Here is a 15,291-nt window from a genome sequence, read left to right on the forward strand (position 1 = left end):
AAAGCTCTGCAATGCCAAGTTAGGAACAAAAGGGGGTCAGCTCAGCATCACAGCCAGCCACCACATCCACCACCACAGCCAGGGACGTCGACAAGGGGGGACAAAGGGGTCAGTTGTCCCGGGCCTGGGGGGAAATAGGGGGCCCATAATTGGGTGCTCATTATATTGAATGCATTGGGTGGGGGGTAGGGCTGGGCGGTTCTGGAAAAAATGTGTATCACGGTTTTCTTGATGAAAATTGATATCACGGTTCTCTGCAGGTTTTTTCTTTGATAAGCGGCGATTTTCCCCCACATCTCAATGTTTCTGAAGAAAAGACTGAAATTAAACTAAAAAATGAGATAGAATCCTGAATCTCCATTTCTATTTTAATCACTTTTTTGGAATAAAAACAAAAAAACCCTTCTCTCATCAAAAAGTGAACCTTGTGTAGGTGAAAACCGTTATCACGTTTTTTTAACGGTATACAGCCCAGCCCCAGTGGGGGCCCTTTCAGATGACTTTGTCCTGGGCCCAGCCAAAGCTGTCAGCAGCCCTGACCACCACCGCCACCATAGCGGCCCGTCAGGACACATCAGAGCTCACCACACTCCACTCCGCTGGCACAATGAGGGCGTAGAAGAGGAATGCCATGGAGTCTCCTTGGTATGCAGCAGCACGGCTTCACTAAACCTGCGTGAAGCTGGCCCCCCTCTCAGACCCAAAATGCTGAAATAACACTGCAGATTGTATGTGCTATGTTTGTGCCGGATAGTGCTGTAAAACAATTTGTTTGTCCTATTAAGGCTTTTGAGTACTCAAATACTCATACTTTTAATACATTTTTCCGACCAGTGACGTCACGCAGCCCCCCCTCCACGTCCACATTTCTCCAAAGTCAATCGAAGGCAATTTGTTTGTGCTCATTTGTGCTGTGAAAATTAACGCTTCAATCACTTGTTTTGTAAAGTTCCAGCCGTTTTATTTTATTATTATGCTATTATTATGCTTATGCTTATTATTTTATTAATAGCACAAACGCAAATTTTCACAGCACTATCCAGCACAAACATAGCACAAAAAAATCTGCAGTGTTATTTCAGCATTTTGGGTCTGAGGGGGGGCCATCTTCACGCACGGCTTCACTAAGGTGCTCCCCTCTACACACACACACACACACACACACACACACACACACACACACACACACCCACCAACCCCAAACACACACACACACACACACACACACACACACACACACACACACACACACACACACACACACACACACACACACACACACACACACACACACACACACACACACACACACACCCCCACCAACCCCAAACGCAGTTCTCAAAAGATTCTGAATGGAACGGCCCTGGCTGTGGTTCAAAAGGCCAAGGCACTGGACTTTTTTAACGCTGGGGGCCCGGGTTCAATTCTGACCTGGGGTCGATTCGCGATTCTTTCCCTGTCTCTCTCCCCCCAGCTAATCTTTAGTCACACTCTCCATCTGTCCTGTCCGAGTAAAGGCTTGAGAGCCCACAAAAATATATATATTTTTTCCTTTTTTAAAAGGTTCTGAATGAAACCAAATGGTGCCCTGCTGAACCCTGTCAGCTACTTCTCCCTATTTTACGGGGGGAGTTCATTGACCTCGCCACAGCGTTTGGCAAACCGTAAGCACAGTAAGCCCACAGTCACCCTGACAACCAACTACTACAGCAGCTCAGGCGGACGGACGGAGCAGAGCAGAGCAGACTAGGGGAAACACCGGACTAAAATAGCAATGCTAGGTTGGTCCTGTATGTACCATGGCACTGTTACTGTTTGCATAGATAAGGCACTTACTACACGTCTATGGGCATTCATCAACAGGTGATGCTGGTGATGTTTGAAGTCAAATTTCTTACAACTTATCTCCTTTGACCACAGATAAGAGCATTTATGGACCTTTGTTGCTCATCATGGGTGTATTTCAGGTTGAGAGGGGGAGTTTTACATGGTAGGACCATCCTCCTCCCTCTTACACCAACAGCATGAATCCAGTTTCAAGTTTATTGCACCATTTCCACAGTATAGGAATGTATCTTGGAGTGTCGCCCACACAGAGTGTGATTTGTCGGAAAACCAGAAGTGAGGATATGTTTAAGATTTTAAGCAATATCAGTGGAATTACATTTAAGTGTGATTAAAATCATGTATAAAAACTGCTGGTATTAAATCCAGAAGGGGGGACAATCCCCCCCATCCCCCCCTACAAATCGCACCCTGCACCCACAGACAACAAACAATGAGAGGAGTGAGAGTGAAAGTGAGAATGAGAGAAGGAGTGTGTGTGAGAGAGAGAGAGAGAGAGAGAGGGGGAGGAAGAGATGGGCTAGTGATTCCTCCTCTCTCTCCCATAGGCTTCCATTGGCAGCCTCCATGACACAATTTTGGCAGGACGTGAAAAAGGACTGGCCATGATGGCACTGACCTTGTGCAAGAGAGAAAGATGCAAAGGGCAGGGAGGGAAGGACAGAGAGAGAGAGAGAGAGAGAGAGAGAGAGAGAGAGAGAGAGAGAGAGAGAGAGAGAGAGAGAGAGAGACCTCGACGGCCAAGCCAAACTCTGCATGCCCAGGGAGCAATGCCCTCTGCAATCTAATGACTCCAGCACCAATGCTGCCAGCCTCAGAACTGAGTCAATGGACTGTGAAGGTTTTTTCTTAAGATTTATGGATGTTTACAGAGCCCATTTGAAATGGTGCTGACAGGAGGGAAACAACGGGATCCTTCAAAAAAAAAAAAACTGAAACAAACTAAAAAAAAAACATGGAGCTCATGCTGTAGTTACCTGCTGGAAAATACAAAATTCCCCTGGGGCCATGAGCGCCAAATTTAATCATGCTGCATTTGGACAGCAACCTACAAAGCCCACAATTGACAGAGCCTCTTCTATGGCTCATTATTTTACAGAAAACATTGGAAACAACAACGAACGCTACAGCAGTGCAACCCTTTATTCCAGAACGTCCCAGGACACATTCTTGCAGTTGCATGTGAAGGAAAATAAACTTCTCTACTTCAATGGTTCTATTTTGTCTTTGCAGAGAACCTTCTGGAACACAACTGATTGGAAGTTCCATTTGCCTGAAAGTTCCAGAACACAGTCCTGCTGCACATGGTGAAAATGGAGAGGGGACCTCATCTGTCCTGTGCTGGACATGGAATTTGAGCGTCAGGGAAACTGACCAGGCGTGTGTGTGAGGGGGGCAGGGATTTCAGATGACTTTGTCCCAGGCCCGGCCAAAGCTGTCAGCGGCCCTGTTGTTGAGTGGTGTTCCCTCTTCCCGTCAGCATGTCTGTCTGAATGGTGGGAAAGTGGCCCAAGATGCCCATCATCACTTCACTTCCTTCCTCTCAGGGGAAGGCTGGCTGGGCCTGGAGGATGAGACTCCTGTAGGATGAGGGGAGGGAGGCTGGTGGTCCTGGTATCTCCCTACCCATCCCCTACCTTCCCACCCCCTCTAAACCCTCCCTGGAGGATAACACTCCTGTAGGGTAAAGCCAGGCAGAAACTACACGACTCCCGATTGTGTGTCCAATTTTGACGTCGGGGTGCACTGCACACTAGAAGAGAATCGCAACTGTCAATCTCATCCCTGCTCGCAACCACCGAGACAATGCCCGACGTTCTATTTCCAGTCGCAAATATCAAACACTGTTTGATTTCTACAATTTGCGATCTGCGACTCTTTGAGTTGCCAAAGTTCTATGTTAGGACATCGCACACGACGAGAATCGGGCCGATAGTAGTGTAGTTTGAGCCAGGCTTAAGGGGCTGCTGGAGGTGAGATCTCCTCGTCAATCTCCTTACTCCCCCCTGAGCCCTGTAGGGTGAGGGGCTGCTGTTGGTAGTGGTGGTTGCTCCCTTTCTATCCTCCAACTCCCCCCTTAAAGCCTTCGCCATCTGCTTACTCTTTTCTTCAAAGACATGTTTTTGGAGCTTTTATGCCTTTACAGCCAGGGCGGTCTGAGAGAGTGGCAGGACATTAACAAGAGAAACTGGCAAAGATCAGTTCGACAACCTTGGGTTGGAATCAAACCCAGGTCCCTGGTGTAATGGTACCGTGTCTAAGCCAACTGAACCGCAGAAGGCCCCCCTCCCTGTCTGCTTTTTTTTCTAATCAGCTCCATGTCAAAGGTCATCTGATCACGATAAGCCACTGTGTCCTATTTTGTCATGTTATGACTAACCCTACCTACACTAGGGTAGTAAAGCACATTGGAATTGTTCTTCTTGTGGGGGCATGTCTGTAGCCTGGCCTGGTGCTGTAGGATTTTAAAGCCTTAAATTGAAGCTATTGTTATCTTTTAGCCAGTAGAAGCAGCCAGCGCTTGTATAGAAAGTCTGAAGGAGTATGTTTTGATTTGTCATTCCTCCCGCTAAAATTGACTAGAATGCAGGAAATTGCATCTAAAAAATATATAATTTTCTGGGGGAGGACCCCCAGACCCGCCCTCCAAATATTGTCCGTAAGTCATGGGCAAAGTGTCCCCGTTTCGGACAACAAAAATCTGGTCACCCTATTCTAAAGCCTCATATTGAAGCTATCGTTATCTTTTAACGGGTAGAAGCTCATCTTCTGCATTTCACTCATCTGGGTGTAGGATAGCGTGTGCACACGCACGCACGCACAGTCATCCAACATCCAGCACATTTTTAAGTAGGGTGACCAGACGTCCCGGTTAAACCGGGACATTCCCGGTTTGGAGTTGTGTGTCCCAGGTCCCGAGCAAATTCTGTCGGGACACAAATATGTCCCGGTTTTGGCCACCCACTACATTGCGCTACATGTATTTCAGGGAAAACATATGGAAAAGATTACATGTTTACCTGCCACAATTAATGGCAGCCAGCGCTTATATACACACGCACGCACGCACAGTCATCCAACATCCAGCACATTTACCCAGAGTAGAGACGGCATGAGTCAGTCAACCTGGGAGTATTTGGAGGTTAGATGCCACGCTAAGGGCACTGTGGATGCGAGGACAGCACTGTTTTTGCACCGACAGATTTGCTTTAAAAACAGCACGAAAGACTACAAGCATGACTGAAAAGTCTTCTTAACAATGCAAAACAAACACCCCAGTAAGCCCAGTAGCGCATCATGGTCGGCACATGGGAACAGCGCTGCTGTTACTGTTTCCTGTAAGCTATTGATATTAGAGCCCTTCCCCATTTACAGTCAAGCATTTGATACGGGGCCATTTTTTACAGTGTGGAACAATACATGACTAATGGGCTTCCGCCACGGTGAAACGTGAGAAGATGCAATATGTGGACTCTCCCTCTCTTTCTCTTTCCCTTCCCATCACTCTCTCTGCATCTCTCTCTCTCCCTTTCCATCTCTCTCTCCCACTTTCCACCTTTCTCTCCCGCTCAGTCTCTTACTCTCTCTCCCTCTTTTCCCCTTCCCATCTCTCTCTCTCTCTCTCTCTCTCTCTCTCTCTCTCTCTCTATCTCTCTACATCTCTCTCTCTCTACATCTCTCTCTCTAACACTTTCCATCTTTCTCGCCCTCTCAGTCTCTTACTCTCTCTCCCTCTTTTCATCTCTCTCTCTCTCTCTCTCTCTCTCTCTCTCTCTCTCTCTCTCTCTCTCTGCATCTCTCTCTCTCTCTCTCTCTCTCTCTTTCCATCGCTCTCTACCACTTTCCATCTTTCTCTCCCTCTCAGTCTCTTACTCTCTCTCCCACTCTCCATCTTTCCCTTTCCATCACTCTCTCTTTCTATCTCTCTCTCTCTCTCTCTCTCACACACACACACACTCTCTCTATCTCTCTACATCTCTCTCTCTCTACATCTCTCTCTCTAACACTTTCCATCTTTCTCGCCCTCTCAGTCTCTTACTCTATCTCCCTCTTTTCATCTCTCTCTCTCTCTCTCTCTCTCTCTCTCTCTCTCTCTCTCTCTCTCTCTCCCCCTCTCTCTCTCCATCTCTCTCTCTCTCCATCTCTCTCTCTCTAACACTTTCCATCTTTTTCGCCCTCTCAGTCTCTTACTCTATCTCCCTCTTTTCATCTCTCTCTCTCTCTCTCTCTCCCACTCTCAATCGTTCTCTCTCTCTCTCTCTCTCTCTCTCTCTCTCTCTCTCACACACACACACTAACACACTCTCTAACACTTTCCATCTTTTTCGCCCTCTCAGTCTCTTACTCTATCTCCCTCTTTTCATCTCTCTCTCTCTCTCTCTCTCTCCCACTCTCAATCGTTCTCAATCGTTCTCTCTCTCTCTCTCTCTCTCTCTCTCTCTCTCTCTCTCTCTCTCTCTCTCTCTCTCTCTCTCTCTCTCTCTCTCTCTCTCTCTCTCTCTCTCTCTCTCTCTCTCCATTCCTCTTTCGATCTGCTTTTATGAATCATACCATTTCCCTCTTGGTGATGCACAGGGAACCTAAAAACCCCAGGCCAGACACTAAGTAGTGGTCTTCACATCGCCTGCACTGACAACAAAGCTAATTGATAGCGAATGGGGAAGTCGTTTGGGACTAGACTTTGTTTTATGATACTTTTCAAAAGTGCAGCTGTATCATGAAGTACAGCGGAACAAAATCCAGAAACCAATGCAAACTACTGTATTATGTTATAACACTGCATCATTGGGTTTGATGGACTGGTTATTATTAGTCATCAACACTGTAAATACATTACGCATAAAAGGAATATTCGTTATTAGATATTAGGTGTCTACATTGTAAGCGTATAATGTTATCATAAATTGGATTGTCATTGACGAATCATGACATTATGTAATGGGTGTGTGTATTATCCTACACCCAGGTAATGTCATGTAATTTAATGTAATGTATTACATCATTATACATACATACATACACTCGGAATCATTAAAATAAAGTCATGGTCAGTTGTATCAAAATGATACAGTGATACAAGTGATAGGGTAAGGGTGGAAAAGACAGTGGCTGTAAAGCTAACACAGGCAGTGCAGTGGGGACAGAGATACTGCAGGTTGGCAGCCATTCAAAATACAGGCCATAGAGTAGAGCACAGGGAATGCCACACCACACTCATTTGGAAACGATCACAGTTGGCATGCAAGCGAGAGACAGAGACAGTGAATGAGTGTGTGAGTGAGTGAGTGAGTGAGTAAGTGTCTGTGTGTTTGATCATGCTGTCTGGTGGAAGCTACGCTAACGACCGACTCTGCTGAATCACTCGACCTACAGATGCTATCGTGATGACTTAGCTATAAAGATAGCCCACACAAATAATTTCTCGCTTTGCCTGCGACTGTGTGTTATTGAGCAAGCGGTCCTTTCGGTGGAAATTGCGTGGGCGTGTGTGTGTAACGGTTTGTAACTATCCTTGTCAATGTCATGCAAATACTGTACTACCACGTCATTTTACTGCTCTACTATTTTGGTTATGTTCTTTATGACAGTGGTTCCCAACCAGGGGTACGTGTACCACTAGGGGTACGCAAGCACACTGCAGGGGGTACGTGGAAACATGTAATTCTAACAAATGAATGGAGCATAAAATTGATGTAAAACATGAATTAGGGGTTACTCATGGCACAACCAAAAGGCTTAGGGGGTACATGAGACAAAAAAGGTTGGGAAACGCTGCTTTATGATACCCATCAGAAATGCCCCCCTCATGAGAATAACAGTCCCCCCAGGAAATCGCGATGGTGCGATCGCGACGTTTTTCGCAACTTCCATGAATTCCTGCGAGAGCGCAACTTTAACCAATCACCGCGATTTCCCGCAACTTTGAACACTTTGAAGCAAACCAATCCATGTTGCGCTGACTTCAGTGACGTCGACAAACTTCCTTTCTAAGAAAAGGATTAATACAAAATAAAAAGAATACACAAGACGAAAAGGTAAACCTAGCATCAAGTCCCAGGCACTTTACTATGCATGTTACGAAAGTTGTAGTTGAGGGGGGGGGAAGACCTTAGATAAATCAGGAATGTAGGAAACGCATGTTTGTCAATTTGGCGTCTGCTCGCGCATGGTCATAGGAGCGGAACAAATGTATGCTATACGTTCTCGCGCCATAACGAATAGGCCTACATTTTTAAATGTGCTAGGCTCCTACATGAAATATTAATTAATCAAATTGCCATCGACAGTAATCTACATTACGCCCCAAGTTATAGGGCTCCTATAACTCCAAGATGTGTTTTTTTTTTAAAGCGGTCCCACCTGCTGGACCCAAATTTGGTGTTGAACCGCTGTGCCGCGTTACAGAGAAGCAACAGTTTCCTCGAATTGAGATCGCGCCGAATATCAATGTCTAGTCCAGCAACAATAGGAGTAATTTCCATCCTTTCAGTGTGTGTCATGCTGCTACGTGCCGGCCAATATAGTAATCACTTCTCGCCGCAAATGGGGCTATGGTGGGACTGTATAAGCACATGGTGGCTTCCGTGGTGACCGGTCGTCCAACCATCACTTTCGTATACAACATGTCGCTTAACAACCATGGCGTCCATGCACCCATCCAATACATCACCCCATCTTCCCTAACCCAGTAATAAACAACCACAATACACCCCCAAACCCCCCCCCCCCCCACCCCCCCCCCCCCCCCCCCTCCCCCCCTCACCCTCCTTGACCGGCCCCCTTCACTGTCCGCATCTCTTCCCTTGCCTTCCCGCCATACCCCTCCCCCCCCATAATTCTTCGACCACGCCTTACCCTCCACCCCCCATCTCTCGTCTTCCCTCACCCGCTCCGCCAGTCCTCCAGTGCCCTCCCCATCCGCCACGAATCCCCTTGCCCTCGCCCCCGTATCTTCCCTCGCCAACGCCAGACACCCCCCATTCATCACACCCCCTGCATCCGCCCCCCGCATTTATTACTTGCCCCCCCTACCTTTGCCCCCCCATGACATCGCTCCAGACGCCCGCCGATACTCCTGCTCCCCCTCACTGCGCCCCCTCCCCCGTCCCTATTCCCCCTCTCCCGCACCGCCTCGACTCCCTCCCACCTCTTCCGTGACCCCCTCACGCCTGTCGTCTCGCACCATCCTCCCCGGGTCCATAAAGAACAAAACCAAAACAAAAAAAATAAAAAACATAACCGCCCATGGCCCCGCTCTCCCCTTCACTTCACGCCCACCTCCACACCCTACCAGTCAGTTCTCCGCCCTAACTCCTCCTAGGGCGCACCCCCACCACCCCCCGCCCCCATTAGCGTCGTCTAAGGTAGCCATACCCTTCGTTCACGCTCATTCAGTTCATCCAGCGTGTCTTAGTCGTACCTCCCCCTCCATTGCATCGCCGACCCGGCTGGTGTGGCCCCTGGTTTCTGCTCCCCGCCCATTGAGCACACCCCTCCACGCGCAGCGCACCGGCCGGGCCCAGCCAGGCCCGCTGTCCACGTCGCGACGGCCCCTCTGTCGGGATGTCTCCTCGCTCCCATGCCATAATACACATGGCGACCTCCACGCCCTTGTCTCCGTCATCTCGTCCCCCCCCGAGCCGTGTCGCCTCCCCCTACTGACCGCTGCCCCCCCCTCATCACCCCGGCCTTTGCCACCCCCATCCCCCCTCCCTTCCCTCCCCTCTCTCCTGGACCCCGCCCCCCTGCAAGCGCGCGCTCCGACTCACTTCCCCTCCACCTGCATCCATGCGTTTGCCCCCGTCAGTTTAACATGGAGCGGGTCAACGGGCAAGGAATCACCTGAGATATGATAAAACCAGAGCAGACACGTTGGAAAGCTGTGGGATAAGGTTGGAAAACAACTATCGCGTGGTGTCTCCCTCTCCTTCTTTCTTCATTGCGCGACTGTAGCGTGACTTGCACAGCTGAGACTCCGTTATGGCATGCGCGTTGTGCGCTTTTAGATAACAATCTCGTCGTCTTTTATTTTCCCAGAGCACCACACTTAATATATTCTTCTGAGCTTTATTCGGCAAGCACCCTCACTTAACAGGAAATCTGTGAAGTCATCATCCTCGTTAGGCAACATTGAATGATGATCTTCAGCCGTTAATTTATAGCGGCTGACGGCCGGGTGAACCAAAAATTAAACCCTAAGCCCTATTGCTTCTTTCGAAAGCCGGACCCCCTCCCTCTGCTTTTATTTGTGTTGCTTTTTGACAAGCTTGAAAATTAAACGCCACACAGGCAGGCTATGTGTAAGCAGTACGACTCACATTATCCAGGATGTCAGTCACAAGAGTTCCTTGACGGGGCACCCTATTCAATTGGATGCAGTGCTCCACAGTTTTTTTTTTGGTTGGTGGGGGGTACGCGGTATGGGACATTGCCTAAAATCCGTCCGCCTACTTAACAAGTGATAAAAGTTAATATGTATCCACTGTTTTGATGTCAGGAATAGATATCAGAATATAGAAGTTTGTAGGCCATGCTTACATTTTGAAACGGTAAGAGACATTTAAAAACACCAGTCAAACGGCCATAAACAGCGATTGTAATGAAGGGTGTCGTAATCGGCAGCATGAAAAAGAGTGGAACTGTTCACGACGACATTCTGGGGCTAAAAACTCGCCCTGGCCGCCTCCCTTGCTTGCTTTAAGGACATAAATTATAATATAAAAATGGAAATAATATAAAAAAACACAGAGGATTTGATTTGTGGCAGTTGTCTTTACTTTCAAGCGTGGCGGAAACTCATACTTAAAAATCGCAAACAAAAATTCGCACCTTTACTTCATGCTCGCTAAAGCAGAAATCGCTCACAACTCAGTTAAGAAGCCCGCAAATTTTCATTCGGGATTTTGCGAAATCCTCGTGCACCATCTGGCAATTCCGACCGCGATTTTTTGAGAAAATGCCCGCGATTTCCTGGTGGGACTGGAATAAGCTGTCTTCTTTTTTTCCAAACCTCACTACAACACGGCACTATGAAATATTCCAGATCAAAACACAAGTACGTAAATAACTGAATTATTAGTGTAAAACTGGACATGACCTTAGATCAGTGGTTCTCAACCTTTTTTGAACACCCCCCTTGACCCCATCATAAGCCTGCCAACACTACCCCCCTTAGTATTTAAAAAAAAACATGACCAATGCCCCCAACAGCAACTGAGCATTCCACCTTCAGCTGCATCCTTCTCAACGCCCTCCGAGGGGTCCCCAACGCCCCCCCTGGGGGGCTGTAGAGCCCCCGTTGAGGAAAATCCCCTTAGATGGAGCAAGCACACACGCGCAAGAGCTTTGGTCTCATCATCAATCTAGCATCCCAGGAGGAGGGCACGTAGTGTACTGTAAGCATTAGACCATGGCGTCACTGGGACCACATGCACTAAACACAACACAGCACAGCGCAGCGCAGCACAGCAGGCCACCTGTGAAACTCATTCAGAGATCAAGGGACCAGGTGGCAAAGGGAGACAAAACACACACGCACTGCGCACGCACACACGCACAGTGATGATGTGAGGTGTTGTGGAGGAGACTCTGTCCTACTACAGGTCTTGTCACTGGTGTGTCTGTGTGTCTGTGTGTGTGTGTCTGTGTGTGTCTGTGTGTGTCTGTGTGTGTCTGTGTGTGTCTGTGTGTGTGTGTGCGTGCGTGTCTGTGTGCGTGTCTGTGTGCGTGTCTGTGTGCGTGTCTGTGTTTCTCATCACCTCCACCCTGGTGTGAGAACTCATATTTGCATCAGAAACACCTTTTTGTCAAGGGACGCACCCTGCAAATTGCCAACAACAAAAAAAGTAGCCTAACCCTAACTGCATCGCATCGCAGGAACAGCATGTACTTATTCACAGGGCCGCTGACAGCTTTGGCTGGGCCCAGGACAACGTCACCTGTAAGGGCCCCCTATCCAATACATTAAATGTAATGTGGACCCAATTCTGGTCCCCATATTTCCCTGGTCCAGGGACAACATACCCCTTTGTCCCCCCTTGTCAGCTTCCCTGCTTATTCAGCTCCACATGTGGATTATCTGAAAGCCTCTTTTGCCCAAAATCAGATGAGGAGAGCTGCAAAATTACCGGGAATCAACTTGTGCAAGCGCTGCCGATAACCTGCCCGCAATTACAACAACAACAACTGCGCGCAACATGTCCATACTAAAATGGAAAAATCAAATGTTGAAAACATTTGAACCGCAGAAAAAAAAACCAAAAAACCAACATGCTAAGCAAAAAACCTGAACAAACACAATGGGTTTCCAGTTCGACCAGCGATGATGTGCAAACATCCCCCTTGTGCTGCGAGCTTGTCAAAACAAATGAGTGCGTGTGTGTGTGTGCATCTCAATGGTTTCCACGGCAGCTGGGTCTCTGGTGGCCACACGCTTACTGCTGTTGAACGCCAGCCAGTCAGCCAGTCAGGGTGACCTTGAACAGCAGCCGCTGTTGTGTCGATATGAGCTACCAGTCGAGCTAGGCTACCACGTCCATGATGCTTCTGTAGCACCCCAAGGTGTTTTGGCCAAACTGGTGTATGAAGTAGAAATAAAAGCACTCTTACTGGTGTAATTACTAGTGAATGACCTTACATGTTTCACACGCTAATTATTCCACGGCACGTAATGAGGTAAACGCGGCAGGGTTAATTCAACACCATATTCTGAGCACATGGTCCCACTCGATTTTAGTGTTAAATTTGAACTCTTTTGACGGTTGAATTAACACTTCAAAGTTGTGTATGATCAAACACAGTGTTAAATAGAACTAAGTTTTAAGTCAACACTCAACGAGTTGTATTTAACACTAAATGAAGTGGGACCATATATGCTGCTGGCAGTACTGAATTAACACTGCAAATTTTACTGTGTAGACAAACTGTACAGTGCTTCTACTTTTTCTTTATACAACTCGGGTTTGGGCTAGGAGCTAACAGCCTATTTGTAGCGTATCTGGACGAAGCCCATCTCGACAGAGCAGCCGCCAGCTCCAACCTCATGGCCCAAGAGCTTCCTGTCCAAAAGCCAGGGGACACTTCCTGGTTGGTTGCCTGTTGTTGTACACCCCCCCCAACCCCCCAAACCCCCTGGAGAGATTTCCTACTGCAGACTGCAGAGCATCCTCCACAGGATGTGACATCATTTCCTGGCCTCAACATCCATCTGATCCTGCAGGTAGCGTTTCTGGTGCGCCCGTTAATAGCTTCCCCTTTGAACGCTCCATTGAGATCCAGGCGTTTCTCCTCCAGAGGAAGACGTGAGGAGATGCCACAAATAGACACAAAACGTTTTGAAGGAAGGGGGGACTGAAGCTACTTTTGGTGAGCAATTAAAACTATGAACGTACATCCTCCTTTTTTTCAATGGGTGTTATCCTGTAAAGTTGTTCACAACCAACGGTGCCTGGAAAACCTATGAACACAAGGCATCACACTAATTCCAAATACTTTTTCGAAGTTTAAGAAAAGTTTAGCGGAATTTTCTTCAAGGCCTTTTGATCTGTGCATACTACCTGACTCGCACTGTCTGTTCAGATGCTGATGGTGCATTCACTTCCACACAGACCAGCAGAACGCAAACCCATCTTCCATACGTTATTTTTTTTTTCATTTATCCATTATTGAGCCAGGATTGTCCCCTATTGAGACTACATTCCTATTCAACTTCCTTAGTCAGCTCTTCTGACAGTTCCCAAGGGTCACCTAATGAGCTTTGTCTGTGGAAACCATTTTTAGCAACACCCACTGCTGTGCTGAACCCAGGGCATGATGTGGCTATGGCAGGCAAGTGCATTGCTGCCCTGCAAGGCCAAATGCTGCACACAGTGCGTCCTTGTTAGCTCAGTTCCTTGGCTCCGGACCCAACTATTAGTGCTGTTCCCAGTTTGTCCTTGTGCGCTCTCTCTCTCTCTCTCTCTCTCTCTCTCACTCTCTCTCTCTCTCACTCTCTCTCTCTCTCTCTCTCTCTCTCTCTCTCTCTCTCTCTCTCTCTCTCTCTCCCTTTGTGTATGGTAGGACAAACTACACAGTAGCAGCAGCAGCACCACCGTAAACTCAGCAAAGACACCGTGCTGTTCTGTGTCATTGTGGTTTGGCATTGGCCATGCTGTGACACCATGACGCGCATGCGTGCGTGCGTGCGTGTGTGTAATGCAGATGTGTGTTCATGATGCATGAGTGTGTGCTGTCCACAGTGGCGTATGCAAGCTGTGTGAAAGCAGAGGTGGAGGGCGGTGATTATACTGGCTAATAGCTCCTCAGCTTGCTTCAAGGGGGCCACCACTCTGCCTGCGCGCGTGTGTGTGTGTGTGTGTGTGTGTGTGTGCATGTGTACCTCTGTGTGTGTGTGTGTGTGCACGTGTGTACGTGTGTGTGTGTGTGTGTGTGTGTGTGTGTGTGTGTTTGTGTGTGTGTGTGTGTGTGTGTGTGTGTGTGTGTGTGTTTGTGTGTGCGTATGTGTGTGTGTGTGTGTGTGTGTGTGTGTGTGTGTGTGTGTGCTCGCCTGTCTGTGAGGACCACGGCTGATGACTCAGTCAGAGCGGAGACTGGAGGCTGGTAGACAACAGGAGGAGAACACTCAGAAGCACTCGACGAAACACCCCGCGAAACACAACACCACCAGCAACAACACAACACAGTGGCAGACAGCATCTCTACATACTGTCCTGCCTTGTGTTACAAAGTACAATACAGCCATTATGCAGCAGGCCATTCCCACCACTTAACCGCTTTAATGAACCTTAACCTCGAACACTAATTACAGGCCTGATTTACATGTTACATGGGGGGAGAGTGTGTGTGTGTGTGTGTGTGTGTGTGTGTGTGTGTGTGTGTGTGTGTGTGTGTGTGTGTGTGTGTGTGTGTGTGTGTGTGTGTGTGTGTGTGTGTTGCCAGTTGTTTTTCTCTGCCCCTGACCATGTGTGCGCGCGCGCGTGTGTGTGTGTGTGTGTGTGTGTGTATGTGTGTGTGTGTGTGTGTGTGTGTATGTGTGTGTGTGTGTGTGTGTGGGCAGGGTTTTCCAATGTTTCCATTCTTCAGGCAACATTAAGAGCCTGAAGTCAATCAATAGGAGTCTCCAGTCACATACAGTAGGCAGCAGGTCAGCAGACATACAGTAAAGTACAGGGCAGTCACGGGTAAGCGGTAGGGGCGCCAGACTTGTAGCCCAAAGGCTGCCGGTTCGACTCCTGACCCGCCAGATTGGTGGGGGGAGTAATGAACCAGTGCTCTTCCCCCATCCGCCTCCGTGACTGAGGTACCCTGAGCATGGTACCATCCCGCCGCACTGCTCCCTTTCGAGCGCCATTGGGGGCTGCCCCCTTGCAGGGGTGAGGCATACATGCAATAGATGAACACTTGTGTGCTGTGAAGTGCTGTGTCACAATGACAATGGGAGTTGGAGTT

At 48.3% G+C, this 15,291-nt stretch overlaps 1 protein-coding gene across 1 annotated transcript in view; it reads right to left on the bottom strand.

The window, feature by feature from the left end:
* Positions 1-15,291, bottom strand: part of LOC134440010 (diacylglycerol kinase theta) — an 84,766-nt gene that overhangs the window by 48,624 nt on the left and 20,851 nt on the right. The gene's annotated exons all lie outside the window — the stretch shown is intronic.

This window comes from Engraulis encrasicolus, chromosome 23 (assembly GCF_034702125.1).
Source record: "Engraulis encrasicolus isolate BLACKSEA-1 chromosome 23, IST_EnEncr_1.0, whole genome shotgun sequence".
Taxonomy (NCBI): Eukaryota; Metazoa; Chordata; class Actinopteri; order Clupeiformes; family Engraulidae; genus Engraulis; species Engraulis encrasicolus.